This window comes from Cyanistes caeruleus, chromosome 1 (genome assembly GCF_971803275.1).
Source record: "Cyanistes caeruleus chromosome 1, bCyaCae1.hap1.1, whole genome shotgun sequence".
NCBI lineage: Eukaryota > Metazoa > Chordata > Aves > Passeriformes > Paridae > Cyanistes > Cyanistes caeruleus.
In genome coordinates this window covers 4,787,686-4,805,886 of record NC_141701.1, presented here as the reverse complement: position 1 = coordinate 4,805,886, position 18,201 = coordinate 4,787,686, and the positions used below count along the sequence as shown (strand labels likewise).

The 18,201-nt window shown below is 42.9% G+C and overlaps 1 protein-coding gene across 13 annotated transcripts in view; it reads right to left on the bottom strand.

Moving 5' to 3' along the window:
* Positions 1–18,201, bottom strand: part of LOC147655271 (uncharacterized) — a 70,121-nt gene that overhangs the window by 23,793 nt on the left and 28,127 nt on the right. For 3 of the 13 annotated variants that reach the window (XR_015283432.1, XR_015283433.1, XR_015283430.1), the window contains one exon: positions 16,440–16,594. The exons of the other annotated variants lie outside the window; for them this stretch is intronic. The gene's annotated coding sequence lies outside the window, so the exon portion shown is untranslated. Of the gene's footprint in view, positions 1–16,439; positions 16,595–18,201 lie in introns of those variants that run through there. 13 annotated transcript variants of the gene reach the window in all.

Below are 18,201 nucleotides of genomic sequence, written 5' to 3'. Positions count from 1 at the left end.
GGGGCCAGATGGGGTAATGCAACCTCCCGGTGCCAGTCTGGCTCTTGTCCCTCTGAGTTCAAAAAAGCTTTGTCAAAAGCTCTAGAAAAACTTTGCAAAAGCAGAACAGACAGTGGAGGGATTGCTGCCGGGGGTCTGCAAAACTATTGTTCCCAGTTGGGGAATTGCAACAAAACATGCCAAAGTCAGCTGTTTTGAGAAATCTATAGCCACAGGTGCTGCTTGGGCTTTCCTACCCTTGAGCCCAACATGATCTGCTCTAGGAAACAAACTCCCCCTTTAGTACGTGGAACAGCAGTGGGAGAGCAGGAGGAAAACTCCTGCTGCACACCCCAGACCACAGATAAATAGAGATGATAATAATAGTAATAACTAGTGATAGCAACAGTGATAAAGAGAAAAGAAACAGGGTCATGAGTATGTGGCAACCAGCAGCAGAAGACAACTCTGTGCTTGGCCTTTCCTACCCAGGACACAAAGGAACATGGAGAACCTCAAAGGCAGCATTGCTTCATCTGCTGCCCACAGTGGGCAGCCTCGGGGTGTTTTCAACCTCCCTGGTCAGGAAGAGGGGGGCAGAGTGTGAGAGCTTGGGCGGAATAGTCAGGATGGCAAATTACTGAACTTTTTAGAGACAAACGTAAGCCTTAAGGATGGTGAAGCTCTTAGAGGAAGAGAAGAAGAAGACTCGTTAGGGAGGTTGTGACTGGCTGGACCTCATCCTGCTGTGCTCCCAAAAACTCTGACTTCAGGGAATGGCACGGGAAGGTGTCCTGCCCTAATGGGAGAAATAAGACAGCTCTGCCTTGAAATGTCTGGGCAAAGATTAAATGCGACTTGCTGGAAGAAAAAACTGCTGTGATATTGTGCCAGTGGGCTACAGAGCTGTTAGTGTCAGGATGAATTCTCTCTGTGAGCAGCACGGGGACCCCATGTCTGCAAATTACAGAGTTTGGGGAATGCATCCTGCACTCCTCCCTGCTCCTGAAGCACTGCAGCTTGGTGGGGCTGGAGCGTGTTCTTCTCTTCCAGAAGCCAGGAACTCATTGCTCCATTTTTTTGTAACATGATTTTCGTAGTTCAAAGCAAGCAATGCTTGTTTTAATTAATGAATATGTTTCTCTTTTCTTGCTTCTTGGCTTTCTGCCTGGTCCTGCGTTTTCATGCCTTGAGAATAAAATGTTTCATTCAAAACAGAATACTCTTTGTCCCTGTGTGGCTGCTGCTCAGAGAGGTGAAGGAGCTGGGGAGGTGGCAGTGGTTTCAGTTTTGGGGGTGGAGAAGCAGAGAGGGAGAAATGGGCTGGATTACAGAAGAACTGCAAAGAAAAGACAAGTTTTGTAGCACTCACTGCACTTAACTCTTCCAATTTTCCAAAAGCCGTGGCAAATCCTGTTTATGCAAATCCTCACCTTAGCAGCTTTCAAATATTTTTAGAGCCACTGGTGTGAACAGAAGTGGAAATTGGAAGTATATAATCCCAGCAAAACTCTATGTACCTGTGGAGTTCACTGCAAAATGTGTGAGTAATGATGTGGCACATTTAACTGGTGTTTGGTGACCTCTACCCCAGCATCAGCTGTTTTTTCACAGCTCTGCTTTAGCTTATCAGCCCTCCTCGATATTGGGCTAAATTCCAAATAAAGCAGGAAAATCAGCTGGCAATTCATTTGATGTGTTATGTTTCTTTTTCTCCACACTTAATTGAGCATTCTACTTCAAGTAATCCTCAGCATTAGATTAAATCTCTATTGATCTCATTTTAATGAGCTCACCACTGTGACCAATAGCCCTTTCTCCCATAGCAGATGGAGACGTGGCCATCCGAGCACGCAGCAGAAATCCCTCGTTTCAGAGAGCTGACTCCTTCTCCCCACCACTGTCCTTGGCACCCCATTACCCCAGAGTCTATGCACCAAAAGCCAGCAGATATGTCCTGCCCTTTGCCCTGTGCCTTTGTGAGGTTCCGACTGCAGGGAATTGCTGTATAAACAGACAAGAGCTTCCTGCCTAGAGATTTCATTGCAGAGCAGGCAATGTCCATGTCTGTCAGAGTGAAGGCAGGTAGCTGCAGGCTCTGTGTGAGCTGCAGGGAAACCAGGAGTGCTGGAATGCTTGCAGCTCTGACTGCCTGCTTAAGGGGGAATATTGCAAATTCAGGTCTGGGACAAATCAATCTTGTGAGCTACGGAATTGATTCCACTCTTGCATTTAAATTTTCACTTGAGATTAAACTATAAAATGAAGGAAATCTCCTTTTCCTTCCTTATAATGAAAAAAAGAAAGTGATTAATGAGTGTTTAAATCCTAATGACAAATACATCCTAATGACCCAGCACTTTATAATTTGCTGCACCATAGCATTTTGTAGACTTCATGGATTAAATGATCTGTAGGGTCAGCTAACTGCACCTTCTACCTGGCAAAGGTCATGGGCACTTCCTCAGTGATTTTTGCATACAGTCCAACAGCATGTATTGGAATTGAAGAGTTTAACCCTTTTTGAAAAATCTTGATGTAAAGACAACATTGGGGTGTTCTTAGAGAGGGAGTGGGGAGCAGTGTAGTGCTACGGATGAGACAGTTTAATTGAAGTCTAGTTCTCTCATGGTTTAAGAGCTTGCCTCATTAAAAAATGTCATATACTAAATAATATATTAAATCTGTATGCCCAGTTTTCCTGGGTTCATGGCAAATGGCATGGCCCAAGCAGAGCTGAGAGGCAGAAACCAGGGCAAGGACATTGTTTCATTCTTTTAGCATGAAGCATGCAATGTGAATTTGCCAACACCGCCCATCATAATTTTCAAGTTTAGTTATTGCTCACTTGCTTTCTTCCTCTTCCTTATCTGCAAGAGACAATATGTCTTGCATCAGCAGATTGTGATTAATAGTCTTGATGTGTAATGACATTAATTAGCAATAGCTATTGCTAATGATTAATAACAGTAGCTAAGTGAAACCTTGGCTGCAATGATTTATTTTGGTCCTTTTATTGAGCTGTGCATCTGGCAATATTGGGATGCTGCAGCAGCTTCAGGGAGAAATGTCAGTGTGGGGATGTGAAGAGCTGAGAGATGCACTGAGTGAGGCAGCTGTGTGGACCTGTCCCTCCATATTGCTGCACACAATGATCCACTGGGAAATTTGGGTGCTTCAGGGGGAGGAAAGATGGAAGCTCATCATGCAATGTGCCATGAAGCTTCAGCACAGGTCATAGGATCATCAAATGCTTTGAGTTGGAAGGGAACTTACAGACCGTCTTGTTCCAGCCCCACTGCCATGGGCAGGGACACCTTCAACTATCCCAGGTTGCTTCAAGCCCCATCCAACCTGGCCTTGAACACTTCTGGGGAAGGGGCATCCACACTTTCTCTGGGCAACCTATGCCAATGTCAGTAAAGAATTTCTTCCCAGTATCTAATCTAAATGTCTCTACTTTTCATTTAAAGACCTTCCCCTTTGTACTATCACTACCTGCCTGTGTAAAAAAAAGTCTCTCTCCCTCTCTTTTATAAGTTCCCTTTAGGTACTGGAAGGGCTCTAAGGTGTCCCCAGAACCATCTCTCTCCAGGCTGAACAACTCCCTCTTTCTCATCCTGTCTCCAGAGCAGAGAGGCTCCAGCCCTCTGATCATTTTTGTGGACCCCTCTGGACTTGCTCCAACAGGTCAGGATCTCCTTTGTTGATGACCCCAGAGCTGGATGCAGTGCCCCAGGTGGGGTCTCACAAGGGCAGAAGAGAGGGGAAGAATCACCTCCCTCAACCTGCTGGGCACCTAGGTCCCCTATTAGCCATGAACTTCAAAAGGGTTTGGCCAAAATGTAAGTTGTGATGCACAGATTTTTTTTATAGCTCTTTCATAGGGAAATATTGTTTTAATGCGTTAACTTGTTTTGACATTGGATGGGAGACAAGCCAGAAGCACAAACCAATGAACTCCACCGTTGCTAGGAAAGGCCTAAAAGAAATTCCATCTTGAACATCCCTGTACTTTGCTGAAACAAATTGGAAATGAGAATTTGCAATAGGGGCACATAATCGTTGCTCACTACCCAGCTGAACAGAATAGAAAGGAATAGAGCAATAGGCCTGTCTTCAGCATGGCCTTAGTGCTTATTCCACCTTCTGGGAGAACTGAATTTGCATTTGGATTAAATACAATTATTCCTTTTTTCCTCCTGCTTCCTATTAATTATATGCAGTTTACTCTGAAAAGATCTGTTACCGTGCTAATCTTAGCAATTGCTGTACTGCAACGAAAACATTTCACAACCCTCTACGTCTGCAAGCTCTTCCAATGATGAAATTTCAAATTAAAAAGCAGCAACAAAAATATCCTGGACCACTTTTACAATTTCCCTCTGTGGCACAAAGGTTTCTAAGAGAAACATTTTGCTTTATTTTTAGCCACCTCTGCTACTGCTGCAGTTGTTTTTGTGGTCTATTCTTTCTAATTTAAGCTGCAGCATGAGGCAGTACCCGGTTATTTGATTTGTCTCGAATGAGCCACACAAACGAATGATGCAGGCAGTGTAATAATAATCCATGTTGGGCAGGGACTTACAGCCTGTGCTGTACAGAAACATCCCACAAGCTTGAAGGGAATATGAGGCATCAGAGAAGAGCATGGCAGAAAACTTTCCAGTGACAAACTGGTGGCTGGAATGCAACTCCAGGTAACTGTGATGGAAAGATCATCCCAGTTCTGAGCACTGGGAGATCCCATGGTGTTTTACACTGTGCAGATGAGAAAATGAGCATAGAAGGAGATGTGAAGAGGTGAAAACCCCAGAGAGCACAACTACCAAACTTGGACAGAACTCTGAGTTTTGAGTCAGAAGTGGCTCCTGCACCATAGGCTTTCTCTGCAGGCTTTGCTGGAGCTCCTAGCCAAGGCTGTGTGAAGGAACCCTGATCTATTGTGGCCCATGTCATAACAATTCTGGGAGCACTGGACCGGCAGTGGTCAGGTAACAGCCACCACCAACAGATTTAAACAGACAAGATGACCTTCTCCCCTGACATCCAAGGAGCAAAGGCCACAGAGGGCCCTGCACTGGAACCAGTAACTTGCAAACCAGTTCAATCAACTATTTAGAACAAGGCACTGTCTTTGTAGTGAGCTTTGCCAACTGATTTGAAGACCCCTACAAGTCACATCAATTTTTATTGCCATCACAGCAGGTGACAGTCTATGTCCTGAGAGGTTCAAAGATCAAGTCAGAAAATTCTTCTTGGAAAAGGCAATGATCTTGATAGAGTTGCAGTCCAGCCAACCCTGCCTAAGCAGCTACCACATCCTGAAAACTCCTGGACATGAGACCATAAAATCATGGAATTGTACAATATCCTGGACAGGAAGGGATCCACAAGTATCATTGAACTCCAAGTCCTGTGTCTGCACAGAATAGCCCCAAAAATCACACCTTGTACCTAAGAGCATTTTCCAAAAACTGTGTAAGCACTGGCAGACTTGGTACTGTGGCCACTGCCCTGAAGGGCCTATTCCAGTGCCAGGATCCATCTGACTAAATGTGGATCTACAGGGTGGGTCCTGAGAACTCACCCTGGTCCCTTTGGCAATCAGTACAGTGAGAGGCACATGTCAGTTGAACATCCTGAAGAAGACACCAGCATGGTTTGGGTGAACAACACTCTATACTTAATGCTGATGACTGGACCACATCTATATTTCATGAGCACCCAGACCATTAGTTTAGCTTAGATGTGGATGTCTTGAATGACATAAAGTGCCTCAGCAAAGGTGACAAAAACTCTGCTGGTTGTCACTGCAGAATATGTAGGTCTCCTGTGTGTTCAGTGTCACACCTGATCGATGTCTGGGGTGACACAGAGTAGCCCATATGGCACTGGGGGTCTGGTAGCCAGATGGCCAACTGCATCCCAGCCCTGCATTTTGTGAGCTGCTGAAGTGAGGTGAGATGAATCATATCCCAAGTGTCATTGCCTAATCTGAAAAGTCTTCTGCAAAATTCCTCTGAATGTACCTAACTGAAAGTAGAGAGGGCACTTAGGGTGACAAACCAGCTAAGGATGGCTTTGGTGAGCACTGCACTCCTCCTCACAGTGCTGGGCCCCAGAAAGCAGCTTTGAAAGCCAGGCTGACAGGAGGGGCCCATTTTGTAGCACATGTGCTGCCCAGAGGTGAGGTCTTAGCATCATAAATGGGTTGGATGGGAAGGGACATAAATGATGTTCTGATGCAGCCATGGGTTTTGTGTTTCCTGTTGGTTCATTCCACACAAGCCCTGGGCTGGTGTTTGGTGTGTAATGTTGTCTGTACAAAATGCCTCGCTCTCCCCAGGAGCTGCAGAAGGGTTTCAGCATCTCTCCCTGGGCTTTTGCTTCCATGGTGGGACCAGTTTTGCTGATGGCTCTGTGGCACATAAAAACAGGCTGTGCCTGGAACAGAGTTAGAACCAGAGTGAAAGTTTGTAGGGCTGCAGATTCTCTGACCCTAGATTGGCAGTAAATGAAAACAGGAGACTGAATTTCCATACCATGATGTGGCTGTTTGACTCACTAAGGTAATTTGATAACTTTCAGATTTATTCCCCTCTGCTCTTGGTGCAGCCTGGTGTGCAATTTTTCAGTGGCAGCACTGAGCTAAGTAGAGTCAATGAGGGTTAAAAGGGCTTAAGAAAAAAAGAGAGTCATGTTTGGTCAGGTTATTATTATCCCAGATCGATCCCTGCAGGATTTATTGGGCAGCCCATGGAATGTTGTACTGACACAACTGAGTGGGCAGCAGGAGATGTTGGGATTGCTCAAATTGACACAGCAGCAAGAGAAAGTGTTTGCCAGCCTATGGCATAAAGGGAAAAGACTCCTTTAAAGTGAAACTCGCTGGAGTGACATATCTATTCACTCACTAACATACTCACTCACTTATTTCCTAGTGACTTATCCACCCAGATCTCCATCTCCAGTGCAGTAAAAACAGACTGAAAATAGTAGAAGGTCTTTTTTAGGTTTTGTTGAAAAGAACTTGATGCACAGAGATGTTCATGAAAAAGTGTTCAAGACTTCTGGGAATAGTGTGGAAAACTCCTCAGTGCAGTTCATCAGCAGAGAGCTGTAAAATGAAAGCTAGAAATGAAAATGAGGCAAATTAAGACAAAACCATTAGTGATTTGAAAAACTGAGTATCCACCCAAACCATTCTATAAGCCTATGATTCTGTCTGAAACAGGTGACCCTCCATCTCTGGGGACTTCTGGGAACTTAAGAGCTCATGGCTGTAACTCTCAAGGGAGCTAAGGAAACTTGGCATCTCCTTTTGCACTAAGCAAAGTTCTGAGCCCCGCTAACTGCAGTTAAAACCTCAGCCCATGTTTCTTATTTCCACTCTATATGGAGTTTAGCCCCAGTGTAACTGTAATACATTGAGCTTATTATCCTCATTTTCCAGCACAGCAGAACTGAATGCAATTACAAAGCCTCTTAGAGGCGATTTGACTATGCAGACGCTCTGCAGCCTGCTGGTTTTTCAGACACATTTAGTGCCTGTTGAAGAACAGAAATCCTTCTAGGCTGATATTGGAGCCATCTGGTGATGTCTTTTTCAGTCCAGTAAACACTTCTGGGTTCAGTTTATAGGATGTCAGTACATAACAGCTTAAGAGCCAGAACTGGGTGACTATGAAAAGCACATACACCTTGGGGATGATGCAAGTGCGCAGCAGATATTATTCCTAAATCTAATGGTAGACAGGAGATACCTGATTCATTTATCTTTAAACATGGGTTAGGGGGTTGAGTGGAATTTTAGTGTCTGAAAATGACAGCAAGCCTCCTATTTTGTGGGATGATTTGGATGTCAAAGTGTTTCTGCAGTGAGTGGTCTCCTGCTGTACTGCTTGGAGCATAATAACACCACTGATGGAATGGGCTGCATGTAAAGGATGCACAATGTCTATTACACACAGCATTAGGCCATGTTGCTCCCCTGGAGGTGTTTCTTGTGATCACACAAAGACCCTGGCTCTGCACAATGCCCAAAGGGAGCAGGTCACCTAGTGCACCTTCTTCTCACACCCTGGCTTTTCTTTACACCTTTCCTGTCCAAGATGGGATCTGTGGGACCGGCAAGTTCTTGTGAACTCACCTGTGGCTTTGCCCTTGGCAGCTCATGACCTTTTGGCTTTGGGCCAAGGTAATTTATGCAAACAATATAACTTTGTTTCAGCAGCAGTTCAGAAATAACCATTTTCTGACGGTATTTCCAGAGGTGTCCTTACTGGGTTTTCTCTTCATTGAAGTGCCTCTCAGTAATTGGTGCTGCAGCTGTGACGGTTCCAGGAGCCCAGTCACTAATCAATATGATATGTGCTCACACATCCAGCTGCTCACATCCCTCCCTGTCCCTCCAGGTCAGTTTTTCAGGCAGCAGATGTGTCCCTGTCACCTCCTGGTTTGCACACTGATTCGGCACGCTTTGTTTTCTGCATCAATGCCTGCAGCAGCACAAGGCATTGCTGGGAGCCAGGAGAGCCCTGCAGACCCTTCTCCTTCGGATTCCTCTCTAACAACTGCCTTTTCTCCGCTTGTCTCCATGGGCTGAAGTGATAGGAAAAGCTTCCAGAAAACTTTCAAGCAGATATTCCCCTTGTCCCTTCACTTCCAGACAAGGGCAGTTCTCCCTCCTTCCTGTCTAGCAAACTACTACACTGTGCCCATGACTAAGGCACACGCTGGTACCTGTTGCCATCAGGAGTTTCACCTGATGCCCTTCATTTTCTGTTTTCTCCATGGTGGTCCTCGTGCCCTCACGCCTTAATAGGATTGCAGGTTCCCTTGGTTGCAGCCCTGCCTGTCAGGCTGTGCAGCCAGGCATTTGCCTGCTTTCAGGTGATGTCAAGCCATAACTAATACTTTTAAAATTAAATGCTAGAGGACAAGGTTGCAAGATGGTTCACAGACATTTCATATTATGAGCCATATTTTATGGTGAAAATTAATTCTCACAGTCATTCATGAGTGCCTGTTCTTTCCCTTTACAGCCCTGCTTCTTCCCTGGCATCCACTGCTGTTTTCTGCATGGTAGTGGTATTAGGAGGCTGAGAGTGAGACTTAATCGTATTTGTGATCCTAATTAGCTAGTAGGTGTTGTTGGAAAGGATGGTCAGGCTCACCAGGCTGCATATTTTCACTAAGTTCTATGTGTTGATCCTGCTGCATGCTGGTGCTGGGCTGCACCAGCAAAAAACCTGTGGCACAAAACCTGGAGGGGTCTGTGCTGGTTTAGCTCCCTGGTCTGGCACGGTGTGGGTCAGGGACATAGCAGTGAGGAGAAAGGGAAGCTGTGGGATGGTTAGGGACAGCATCAGGGAGCCGGACATCCTTCTTGGCAGTACATAACCCCTATGGAGCTGCGTATCCTGTAGCAGCTGCCCTTCAGTTCCAGTGTGAGAAGTGAGGTATTTATTTCAAAAACAATTTGTTTCAAAAATAATTTGTTTCAACAAATGCCGTCTCTTCTCTTCTTCAAGGGATGGTAAATCAGATGGTATTCAGGCTACCTTTGCCCTTCTTAAGGGAATGAAATAAGTAATAAAGTGTATCCTGAGGTTTGCCAGCCTTCATATCCCATCTCCCGCTCAACCTCCCATGTCTGCCCTGATCTCAGCAACCTTTGGGACAAACCAGAGGATTCTTGAATTGGTAATCAGAGCACCCCTGGGCTGGGAGAATAATAGAAGGAATGGCAGATAAGGAGGATGTGATTCCCTTAGTGCAGGCAGGTGGGAGCTCTTCTCCATGACAGCAGACAGTGGTTCACAGTCACAGGGCTGGGCAGCCATAACATAGACCCCAAGATCATCTCTCCAAGGACACAGAGGTTGCACAGCCCAGTGCATTACACCCAGCACGTAAGTGCCTTCAGGTGCTGTGTTTGTGCTCACCTGGATTACTCAGCCTGACCAAGGTTTGCTTCCTGCACATCTGTGTTCCTGCCAGTAGACCTCCCTAGCATGAGTCACTCTGCAGTGTGGCAGCTGGTTCCTGCTGCTGTCTACTAAAATCTTTACACCTCTTCAAGCTTCCCAGGCAGGTCAGCATTGTGTTGGGAGCTCAGCACAATATGTAGGAATGGATTTTGGGAAAAGGCTCACAGCAATACATTCCTTGGGCAGCTCAGGGGTCCAGAAAGATCTCTGCAGTCAATGCAAATCTCAAAAGTGCTGGTTTCCCTTCATTCAAAAATTGCTCAAACTTAAAGAGGGATGAGATGTACTCCTCATGGGAAGGGAGCATGCTTGTTTACCTTCCTCTGGTTTATTTTTGAGGAAATGACCTTTCTGAGCTGTTTAGCAGCTGCTCTTTCTCCATCATTTATTTTACTTTCAATATTTTCCAATATTTAAAGAAGTCATCAACCACACCATCCTAAGAAGAAGGACAGTATGAGACTGCTAAGATGGTTTAGCCAAGCAATCAATGCAGATAAATTGATCGATGAATATGCACCCTCAAAACCAAAAATCACCATGTGTATGATCAGGAAATAATTAATGCAGGCTTATTTGATGAAACCAGACTGTCACCTGCATGAAATTACCTCTGAAAAGAGAGGGAGAGGTTTGTCTGTCTGGGAGCTGTGACCGTGCTCCTGATTCACTCCACAGACTCATTCCAGCACACTCTAAATAACCTCATTCCCTGGGGACTGACTGCAACCAGCAGCTGCCAGTAACCAACTTGTCTGGTGTTTCCTCCCCTCGTTGGCAGGACTCCCCACCCCTAGGTTTTTAGGGGACATGGTGAGAAAGAGGCATTTCTTGCCCCTTGGAGGTATAAACAAAGGGAAGCGACTGCTCGTCTTTCAGTTCTGACAATGTGGAAAGGACTGACTACAGCAGGGAATTTTGCATGTAAGATTTTGGGGTAGGTAGAGGAATCCTGACATGGGGAAACCATGATGCTCTCTGAATGTTGTACACTCATTTCTATATCTGACTAAAACCAAGAATAAACACTAAGAGGAAACCCAGGAAAAAATATTCCAACTCCTGCACTTCCAGCACCTGAAAGTCAGTCTGGAAAATACAGATCCAGTGGGAGTACCTTAGTCCCAGCCCTTTTAACATGAGCTGTCAGCTCCTCAACAGCTTAAGAAGCTGAAAAGCAGGTTGGTATTGTGCTGCTGCTTTGTAGGAAGCAGAAAAAAAAAAATTAAAAAAAAAAAGGAATTATTGGATGCAGAGGTAATTGTGATGTCCTGTGGAAGTCGGAATGGATTTTATAAAGGGAAGTCCTGCCATAGTCCCTGGAGTTCTCTGAAGGTGTCAACAAGCCTTTGGATAAAGGATATCCTGTTGATATAACCAGCCTGTATTTCCTGAGAGCTGCAAACAGCATCTCTCACCAAAGGCTTTTAAGGAAAGTCAAGGCGTAAATGGAAAGGTCCCTGGATGAATAAAAAAGGAATGAATTAAGAAAACAGGAAACAGAGAGTGGGAGCTCATGGTCAGGTCTTGTGGTAGGAGTTGATCAGCAGTGGTGTTCCCTGGAGGTACGTGCTGTTTGCTTACAAACTCATTCATGAACTGGAAGGGAGTAAACAGTGAAGTGACAAGGTTTAGTCATGATACAAAAGTCCTCTGGGTATTAAAGATGATTAAAAATTGGGAAGAATTGCAGAATCTCAGTGACTCGACAGAGAAATGATGCCCAAGGGGAAAAGCAGCCCTCAGCTGACATGTGGCTCTGAGCTGGCCAAGAGGGAAAAGTTGGGGCTGTAACATATAGTTCCATGAAAATATCAGCTAAGAAGTCAATAAAGAAAAAAATGGGAGAGAGCTCAAAACAGAATGTTTTGCTAAATAAATAAACAAGCAAATAAATAAACATTATTATTATTATTATTATTATTATTATTATTATTATTATTAATAATAATAATAATAATATTAATAATAAAATCTATGGCTCTTCTAGCTTGAATCCTGTTTGCAGCTCTGGTCCTCTTGCTTGAAAAGGAAACCATAGATGAAAAAGGATTTAGAGGATTAAAATGTTAATAAATACATAACTACTCAATGTAAGGGAGAGCTAAATAAGTTATTTCTTCAATTTAAGAGATGACCAAGACAATCTATAACATCATGAACATCATGGAGAAGGTGAAGAGATTGATTTTGCATTGCACTTTCCAATAAAAGAAGAAGGAAGCAGTGGTTTTAAGTGAGAGAGGACAAGTTCAAAGAAAACGGAAGGAAATGACTCTTCAGGCCTGTAGTTAAACTTTGGAACTTCCTGCCACAGTGTGTTGTGGGAACTAAAAGCTGATGTGGCTTCAAAAGCACCCTTTCAATCAGGCTCTTCAAGGAAGAGAGAGATTGAGGGTTATTAATATACCAAGTCCACCTTTTCAGGAAGTCCCTGAACTGCACAATTGCAAAATGGGAGTCTGCTTTTTACTCTCTTTCTGAAGCATCTGCTTTGGCTGATATCAGAGCAGGAATCTTAGAGACAACAACTGGTTCTTGGGCTGCATGAAATCAGGGAATGCACTGACCATCAGCACCTTCACAGTGGTCAGAGTATTGCACATTTTTTCTGTGTTGCTGTGCATTTAAAACCTTGTCATGATTTAATCCCAGCCAGTAACTCAACCCTACACAGCCTCTCACGCACTCCTCCCTGGTGGGATGGGGGAGAGAACTGGAAAAGTGAGAAAACTTAGAAAACTTGTATGTTGAGACAGAGACAGTTTAATAGGGGAAACATAAGCTGTACATGCAAAGCAAAGCAAAGCAAATAAAAAAAATAAAAAAAATAAAAAAAAAAAAAAAAAAAAAAAGTAATTAATCCCCCACTTCCCACGGGCAGGTGTTTGGCCATGCCCAGGAAAGCTGGGCTCCAGCACATGTAACAGTGGCTTGGGAAGTTAAACACTACTACTCTGAATGCTCCCCTGTTCCTTCTTCTCCCAGCTTGCTGAGAATGATATCCTATGCTATGGGATGTCCCTTGGGTCACTCTGGGTCAGCTGTCCCACCTGTGTCCCCTCCCAGCTCTGTCTGTATACCCCAGCTCACTCACTGTTTGTTGGGATAAGAAGCAGAAAAGGTCTTGACTCTGCTCATCAATAATGAAAACATCCCTGAATTGTCAAGACTGTTTTCATCACAAATCCAAAACACAGCCCCATAATTGCTATTATAAAGAAAATTGCCGCAGGTGAAAACAGCACAGACCTCAAGGACCTGGTCTGGGAAGCAGACAAAGCAATGATCTCAGATATTCAGGTGCTATTTTCCTTTCAGGTCATTTCCATCAGCCTGTGCTCACCATTCCATCCTTTGGCCTATTATTTCCAAATTTTCATTTCTCTTATGGGATCACCATTTGCAGTCATTAGAAGATTGAGGATTTTCCTCCTATCCACTGCATAGAAAAGGTACAATGATCACAAAAGATACGAATTCTTGGTATATTTTTTCAAGTGCTATATTTAACTAAATTATCCCGTCTTTTGGAATTGTTTGTTATTCCTTTGGTGATAGAACAGCATCCTGTTTGCCTGCACATACTGCAGCTGCAGATTTTTAGTGAAATCCTCATGGGTTTCTTGAAATAGCTTTAGAACTGAAACCTCCCAAACACTCCAATGCACTTCCAATTTATTTAACCAGATCCTAGTGTGAACCAGCTACTCCTATCGTTGTTCTTCAGAATGCATGACCGTGGTGTTTGTTTAAAACAAACAAAGGTTTAAAAATATTCCTAAATTATGAAATATTATCTTTACCAAGCTATGTGACTCAGCTTGGGAAAATTCCAGAAGGTGTGTTTGCCCTCATAACCTTAACTCAGTTATGCTGCACATCCTACATGAATAATCCATTGTCAACCACAGGAAATGGGGATCTTGTTCAAGTACCACAACCTGATTACAGACAATGATCCATAAACTGCTAGTTCTGAGTAATATTAATCACTTTAATGAAGACTTGAGTTTAGATACACAGATAAATAATGAATTAATTCAGCACTATAAATTCGGGGAGCTCGTAAGAGCTAGGTTGTTCTGCTGTTAGAGAAACAGCTACATGTCCTAGTAATATTCCTTGCTTTCCCCTCAAAGGGAGAACATAAGAGCTGGCATTGCTAATTGCATTTTTAAGAGGTGATCTTCACATGAAGGTTTTATTTTGTAAACAGAATGGGACTGAGTCCAACCTAAAAGAGGCTTATGGATTAAGGATGTTGGTGTTAATTATACCTAATAACAACTGGGTTGCTTTGGAAAATCAGAATCTGAACATCTGCTGCTAAATAACAGTGGAAAGCAGAGTTGAAAACCTGACTGTTAAAAGATCCAGGCAAAGTAGTCCCCAATTAATCCCAGGGAGATGAGAGACAGATTGGACAAAGTACCAGTGCCAAAGTTTTCAGTCCTCCCAGACACATATCCACTGACCTCTCTAGCAAACAAGGTTCTGCCATCTCTAAATTAAGCCTTCACTTTCAGTTTAAAATCATTATACCTGACCCACTCCCAGGGAACATGAAAAGCAGTTTACAATCTCCTTTTCCATAGACACCTTGCCCACTCTCACATACAATTGTCTGAGCAGCTCTGGGCAGGAGAACTTGCCTTCCTTACAAAAAGAGAAATGAGGATGAAAATGCTGGCTTCTATAGACTGTCCAGCATATTACACAGATCTGCAGAATATCAGCTTCTTGCTCTTTGGTAATGATGTAAGCCTAAAATTAAAAGCACAGGTATGGCATATATTTAATCTAGCCTACTCTCCTCACCCAAGATGAGGTTTTTCAAAGATATCCAGACACTGCAATGATCTCCATGCAAAGTCTTAAAATTGCATCAAACATAAAATTAATAAAATAGCAACATTCTTTACCTGAAGTCCAGAAAAATTACTAGCAGTACTTGAATTTTAAGTCACCAAAGAGCTCATTCCATAATGGCACCATCATAGCAAATCAACAGGTTTGGGTCAGTGACATTCTATTTCACCTAGGAGAGCAGAAGGACTTCCTAGGAAGGGAGCTAATGACGGTGCCTTCTGCATGACAGATGATCTCACATATGGAATCCATTTGGCCACAGGCAGAACCACCCATCGAGCAGATTACAATGATCCTCAGCTCTGCTGCTCTGCGCAGCTCCAGCCACTCCACCAGGACAGACGGGTTTACACCAAGTACTTAAATATTCATTACCTCCATCTAGCAGATTAAAGAAAAAAGAGCAAACTGGGGAGATTGAAGACTCTGAAGCAACAGCTGACAATATAGGAGATGCTTTGCTTGGTGCATCTGTTGCACAGATTATGGATAAGGAGTTGTTCTACTGAGCCACAGCTTTCCTAGAAATCCTGTGTTGGAGGACACATTTCCCATGTGACAGGCTCAAATCTTGTGTCTCTTTCAGGGTATGAGGAAGCTGCCTCTGTTCCTTCTGGCACCTTTTTTCAGTGCTTAAAGATGTTGTTTGGGGAGCAACAGTGGAAACCAGAATGGCTGAGAAGTGTATTAGGTTTCTGCCTGGATACAATTAAGCCACTGTATATGTATGATCAGGGCACTGTATATATGATACAATATATATATATACAATCAAGACACTGTGTATTTGATACAATATATATATAGTTAGGGCACTGTTTATATGATTAGGGCACTTTACCCAGTGGAGATGGGCTTTTCTCTGTTTTCATATATAAATCTCTTAATTTTATTGCTCATCTTATGCTGCACGTTGTTTTTCTCAGTGATGTTGTGTTGAACTTTGTGCTTTTTCTGTAGGTAATACCTGGGGTTTCTCCCTGTTTTAATGTTTATCACCACCGACACCAGAGCTGCAGAGCAAGAAACCCCAGTGAGTGCTCACTGATCAGGATTAGGTGGCACCTTAAAGTGGCTGGCAGAGACAAAGCTCAGACCAAACAATCTGCTCAACAATTCACCCTGCACACAAATGCTGCCCTTGCAGGATGAACTTCTAATGAACTGCAAATTACAAGCAAGGCTACCAGCAGCTTATCACTTACTTCAAGTGCTGAGGATAAAGAAAGAAAGGTTGCAAGGAGTTGCTAAAAAACACAGGAAGAGGCAGGAAAAGTGTTCCATTAAAACAAATTAAGGGCAAGGAGAGATTGGTGGTTTCTGGGGTTACACTAAAGGGCTTTGATGAACGGCAGCTCCCAAAGGATGGTATCAATTATCTGCTTCAAGCCTGGATAAACTGGTTGCTGTGTAAGCATCAATACACAGACGATCTTTCTGACGTCATCTTAATTCACATTAGAACAGTCATTTATTCCTTCTCTCCTTCTCAGCCTCATTTCTCCTCTCATCAGCACAAACCTTTATTTACACTCTGTTTTTTTTGACTCATCCGTGACATTTCTCTTTTTTCTGACCCTCCCCTTCCATTACCTCTGAATACTCTCACTCTTTTCAACCATCTTTGTCCTGTCCTCTTTTGGTCATGCTGTCTCTGGAATCCTTCCTCTATCACAAACAAGATCACAGGTATCCAAGGTATTTTTCCAGCTCTTTGGGTCTTTAAGACTGCATCACCTCAGGGATATCTGCCATTTGTCAAAAAGGGAGAGGGCAGCAGGTGAAATTTAAGGGTTGTGCTATATAGGACATAAAATCTAGGCATCAGTCACATTTGGCTCTATTTCTGGCACTTTTGTCCCTCCACCTTCTCAGAGGTCTCATCCCATTCATCTCACAAACTTTTCTCTTACAGGGTACTTCCTGCTGGCACTCCCATATTGTATCAAAAAGAAAAATGTTGGATTTATTCCCCACCTGCTGCCTTGAACCCTCTTCTTTTGAACATCTACTTCCCTCATCTCTACTGCTACTGCTTATCTGTAGCTGCCCAGCTTTCCTCCATCATCCTTCTATTTTATTTTATTTTATTTTATTTTATTTTATTTTATTTTATTTTATTTTATTTTATTTTATTTTATTTTATTTTATTTTATTTTATTTTATTTTATTTTCAATTTTTTCCTTTGTTTTTTTCTTCACCATCTCCCCACTTGGTTCTTAATTAGTTTGTTAATGTAGATGGAGGTTTTAGGTTTAGATTTTCCAGAGGTATCAAAACCAGGACAGCCACAATCTATTTTTTCTTTTTTTTGACCATTTGCAGAATAGATGTTCAGTTCACTGTTTCCTCATATTGATTTCCTCAGCAACTATTCACAAGGTTTATTCTGTGAATTGATTCAACATTAGGGCTGTGTTATTTCCACCTAGTTGGAGGAGTGTGATGCTGTTTTCATTCCCTGCATATTCAAGCGCATGAAAGATCAAGCATGAATATCTATCTTATCTTAGCCATTCATCCTGAATGTGGAATGTGCTCCCTATCAATGCTTTTACCTGAAAATAACTTTATAATTTGCAGAGTTATGAACTTAGACATTAAATATAAACACTGACTTTTCTGCTGTTATATCTAACATTGATTAAAATTGGAAAGAAATATTCAGAAGCAGTTAGTTTTCATACCATTCCCTTAACTGTAATTGCCTCTTTCTCTACCCAGACAATAAATCTACAGCAGAGATGACAGTTTCATGATTTTTAGTCCACAGATACTTCCTCCCATGTATGTAAAAGAATTAAAAGAAATTGAGAAAATTCTGTGACTTTCTTGACCAAATGATGTAGACATGGACTACTGTTTGAATCTCTACTTTTTTACCTCATACATAATAATCTTAAGTATCCTGACATATGGACTGGTTACTAAGGGAACAACAGGGAAGCCTATGTTGGGTTGGGTAGGTTGAGAAAGCAAAAAACTAAAGCAAAGCTTGTGTTTAGTCTCAATGACTACTTGGTCTGAATGCATTTACCAGAAACACTTCTATGGAAACCTTGCCTGCAGACAGTCTCTAATTCCACTTTGCCTCTGGGTGGCCTCAGGCTGGTGTGCCACCAGGGTGGCCTGGCAGGAAATGAGGAGGACAGACAAGCTTTTCACTCTGGTGCTTTCCTCTACCTTTATTTCCTCCATGATTCTCTTTATTTAGATACTTTATTTAGATATGGTCTACAGCTTCTTCTAAGCTTGAACATCTCAAAATCCTGAATTCTCCTGCCAGTGAAACGGGATGTTCTTGTTAACCTCATTCTATCAATGTGGAAGTTAAAGTGACTTGCTATGGTCACA